This window comes from Macrotis lagotis, chromosome 1, assembly GCF_037893015.1.
Source record: "Macrotis lagotis isolate mMagLag1 chromosome 1, bilby.v1.9.chrom.fasta, whole genome shotgun sequence".
NCBI classification, from domain to species: Eukaryota; Metazoa; Chordata; class Mammalia; order Peramelemorphia; family Peramelidae; genus Macrotis; species Macrotis lagotis.
The window spans coordinates 342,559,411-342,564,614 of record NC_133658.1 but is presented as its reverse complement, the minus strand read 5'-3'; positions in this window follow the sequence as shown (position 1 = coordinate 342,564,614).

The window sequence follows — 5,204 nt, the reverse complement described above, 5'->3', positions numbered from 1 at the left end:
GTAAGTTTCTAAATTCTAAACTTTAACAATCTGGATTTTATGTTCCAAGGATTTGTCTGTCTGTAATAATCCATATCCTATATTCCAGGTCTCTTACTAGCACTAATATTCATAGCATCACAGATCCAAAGATCAGGGGAGGGTCCTCAGATGCCATTTATTTAAAACCCTTCATTTTACATATGAGAAAACTGAGACCCAGGGTGTTGTTAAGTGACTTTTCCAAAGTCATATGGGTAGTAAGCATAAGAAGCAAGTCCTCTTTTGTCAAAGGCAGTGAACTTTTTCCTGCCTCCTCTATATTCTATGCTCTGAGGTTCTTTCTAGTTCTGACATTGAGATTTCTGTTTTAAATGCTTTAAGATTCTATGCTAGTCATTCCTCAGTTCTTGTTTCCCCTCCTTGCTTTCTTTCCCTCGCTTTCTCCATTCTTTCCCCATTCTTCAGGTCCCTAGCTTCCCAAGTCACTGGATATATGAGTAACTGAAAAGAAGCAGGCTCTGCAGCAGAAGGAAGAAAAACAGCTGGGGAATTCCTTTCCCAGCACTCTTTGGGGAGAAGAACTGGAGCCTGCCTGCATAACCTTATCCATGGCTTGGCATGATCTGAGCTCAGGACCTGAGCACATGGATTCCCGGCTGTCTTTTGGATGCAAACAGAGTTTACAATGGAGAAAACATCTTGCTGTGGGGGAAAGGTCAGGTTTGCTCTTACCTTATCCCTGACACAACCCCAAATTGAAGGCGGGGGAGCTGATCCTTCCCCTGCCTCCCCCATGGTTTCCTGAATTCCAGATCCAGGCTCTTTCCCAGAAGAGACTACAGTCTCCAATGCAGCCTCCTTGGATTATACTGTGACTTGATAATTATGCTATGGTAGATAACTACATGACTGTGAATTAGCCCTGAATTCTCATCCCAACTCTGTCACCTCCTATATGATACCCATCCAAATTCTTACAGTCCCAGGGATTCATGCTCCCTAAAAGCTCCAGGTTTACAGGAGCCAAGTTATATTTTAGGGAGTGACCCCAAAGGGCCTGGTTCTTTCTATAGATCATTTTCCTCCCCCCAGTGTTCTCCAGACAAATCTTTATAATAAAGGTCATGGAGGCATTGTGTCAGATAAGCAAGCTAGATGACTCAGTGGCCAGAGCACTGGGCCTAGAGTTAGGAAAACCCGAATTCAAATGTAGCTTCAGACATTCACTAGCTGTGTGATCCTGGGCAAGTCACTTAGCCTTGGCTTGCTCTAACCCATTGCAGAAGGAAATAACAAACTACTCCTGACTCTTTGCCCAGAAAACCCATATGGAATCAGACACAACTGAACAGCAAGCATTTTATTTAGGTTTCTCACATAGTAGGATAAAAGAGCACCTAACCTCCCCATTGACATTCAGTGGTGGCAAAATGGGAATCAGGTACAGACTTACCTTTATCTTACCTACCTCTGTAAATCCACAAGATCCACAAATAATCCACAAATACTGAAACATAAAGCACTCGAATAGCCTTTCAGACTCCTCCCCAAAAGGTGAAGAAACTTGTGGCTACTGAGCATCTTTCCCCATTCACCTCAGACCTATACTGTCTGATGGACAGACATAGTGGCATGGAGAATTGGCAGTTTCTAGATCTTCTGGTCCCCTGAGACAGAGATTCAGCTGCAGGGCTAGCTTGGACTTACACTTAGAAAAGCAACTCAAGAGGCAGAAGGAGTACAGTTATCGGGGAAAGTCCAAGGATCTGGACAAACACATAGAGTTTGCTATATACTTGTCCTAAATCCTACAATTTTCTACTTTTGAAAAGGAGAAAAAATATACTTTACTGTACTCTGTACTCTGGTCTAGAAGTCCAAGAGAAAGGGTCAGATTGTTTTACAGTCTAGTTTTATAAACTGCTCCGAGGGGAAGTGGCCCCTTTGTTAAAGGTCCATCTCCCTGATTCCAGTCATTTTGGAGGAAGTCCCAGGCATGGGGATCAATCAGCGGAGCTCCTTGTGACATCTAACAAGATGTTAAGGATTTTGTTTACCTTCATGGGAGATACCCTTCAGCTAAAGGTCCACACCCTATATTTCCATCAGATTGATTGGTAGAATTCATCAAACACACATATAAGGATCACTCCCTCCCATATCTTTACTTTGCTGTGCACATGCTGGACCTTATAACCTTCCCATCTCACTTTCCTTCAACCCCAGTAGAAAATAAGGTCCTTGAGGGCAGGAACTGTTGTAGCTTCTGTCTTTGCATCCCCAATATATAAACACAATATATAAATAAATACTTGTTGAATGGAACTGAATTGAATTTTCACTGACTTTCTGTGTAACTTTAGGCAAGTCCTTGAGACTCATTTTCCACAACCAAAAAAAATGGAGAACATCATTAACAAGTCTTTATTGGGTCTTTATCAGTTCTATGCTGGTCAACCTTGAGAGATACAGAGAACTACTCTGGGAAACAAGAATTACATGGAACAATCTATGCCAAGGACTCAATATGACATCTGTCTGTCAAATAAAAATCCTAGGAACCTAGTATTTGTCCTGAAAGGAATCCAAGATCATCTAATCTAGTTATAGAAGAGGAAACTGAGGGCCAAAGAAGTTAAATAATTTGCTCAAGGCAATGAACAGAGACATGTATATAGTGAATGTTGGTAAATATTTAGCAAGCACCTTTCTGGAATAAAAGTATACCTGACACACTTAAGTTTAATCTGCATTATTCACATTTTCTCTATCACTTTCTCAAATCTAGACAATCAATAAAATGACAAATCAAGCCCTGATTTGAAGTGTTTGCCAATTCCTGGGGTAGAAATGTTTATATTGAAAATTTAACAACTGAGTCTTAACTCAGTAGGAGTGGGCTTAAATTCACCCCCATTATAGGGACTTTGAATTCCAAATGGAATATTCACAACCCTCCTCCCCTAGCTCAGAGAATTTCCATGATGTTCAAATGAGAAATGAGGCAACTTCTTAATAGGAGTAAGTAGTCTTTGTAAGGTCTGCTACTTTAAATTACTATTAGAAGAAATTCTTCAGGTCATCAAAGGATTCTTTTGGGTGGTTCTTTGATAATTTACAGAAATTGAATTTATATGCACCTATAAATATAAAAGGCAAGGGTGGCTAGGTGGCACAGTGGATAAAGCACAGGCCCTGGAGTCAGGAGTACCTGGGTTCAAATCTGGTCTCAAACACTTAATAATTACCCAGCTGTATGGCCTTGGGCAAGCCACTTAACCTCATTTGCCTTGCAAAAACCTAAAAAAAAAAATGTATATATATATATATATATACACACACACACACACACACACACACACACACATATATATATATATATATATATATGAAAGGCAAAGCTTCTTTTCCTTTCCTTGCCTTCCCCCTTTACCTCCCCATCATCCTGTGGCCTTTCAAGATTACATGACATTTGTTTATTTGCCTGGGGTCAGGATGGTACATAGAACTAGGTTGTTGGAGCTGGAAAGGGCTTTAAAGATCAAATCTTGGGCTCACAGAATCAAATATCTACATCTGGAAGGGAACTTGAGAAGCCATCTCCTCCAAACCTTTTATTTTCTAAGGGAGATAACTGAGGATCCAAGGGGGAAGTGACTTGCCCAAGGTCACACAGAAAGTGGCTGAACCAGGATAAGAACCAGGCTCTCCTGGGTCCTAGCCCTGCCATATGCCTTTACTTATTGCTGGCCCTTCCCCCAAGTTGTAAAAACACTCAGGGAAACCAGAGTGTGAATATGTCTTGGAGTCAGGGTTTGGGGAGGAAGGAGGTCACCTGTCACCTGTAGAAGGTTCTTGATTATCTGATGAGATAGGAGAGGTTCATGGAAGATTTGTCCCTGTTTCCATGCTTGAATCTTGCTACTGGAGCCTTAGACATGTGGAATGAAGCATTGTCCTCTCCAGGTTCCTCGTCAAAATGAAAACCCCCTTATTTGGGAAAGTATACTTTGCTGGAGATTCAAAGCCTTTCGCAATCTACTAAAACATTTTGTTGTGATCTCAAGAAAAGATCACTGGATTTGGAGTCAGAGCACCCTGAGTTAAAGTCCTGGCCCTGCTATGTGCTGTTGTTTGTCCTTTGTTTCTATGCTTTAGCTTCTGACTCCCTTATCTTCAGTCATACATTCTTCCCCATTCTGCCTCTTGACATTCAATCAATCTTCATTTCTTAAATACCTACCATTTGTCAGGTGCTTTCTTCTTCACAGCAACTCTGGAAGGTTGGTAGCATTTTAGGAACTACAACAAAGGAAGAGAGAGATTAAGTGGCTTATCCAGAGTTACAGAGCTAGTGATTGTCTGAGGCCAAATTTGAATTCAGTTCTTCCTGACTTCACACTCTATCTACTGCCTCAATTTTAATGTCACCTCCTGTAGAAAGTCTTCTCTCATCCCAGAAATCCTACTCCCAAACCTGGTTAGAAATTATCATTCCTTCCTTAGACTTTGATTGTTTGTACTTTAAAAAAATTTTTAAATTTTTTAAATTGATTTTGTTACTCTTGTTTTTACATCATCTATGTAAAATTTGACTTTAAGAGTCAAATGTATAGAACTCTCTCCTCATTAGTCGGAAATGGATTCTTCTTTGCCTCTCACCGAGTGGAAGCTAAGTTACTGAGAGCTAAAGAGAAAGGAGATCAAGTCATTTTGGACTTCCAGAGAGAAGCACACTATTCCAATATCTCTTCAGAACCATGAAGAGGAAAAGGCTCTGAGTAGAAACCAATATATAGAGAAGCTGGCATTTCAACTTTGTGACTTTTCTCAGGCATACACTATATACTTGGGAGAATTTTCCACTTTGTGCCTTTTCTCAAGCATACACTATATACTTGGGAGACTTTTCCTTTGGATAAGACATGTGATTCTCTCTCTCTCTCTCTCTCTCTCTCTCTCTCTCTCTCTCTTTCTCTCTCTCTTTCTCTCTCCACTCTCTCCCTCCCTCTCTCCTTCCCTTTTTGTCTCCCTTCCCCACCTCCACTTTCTCATTACCAATGGGAGAGTTTATTTATTATAAAGTATTGTCTGATATTCTTCTATACACACATGTATATACTTTCTCTCATTTCTTTTTATAAAAGCAAAATAGCAACCTCCCACATCTTTGATTCCTGTTGTATCTCTCTCCCTACTTTTCCCAGAGACCCAAAATTGCC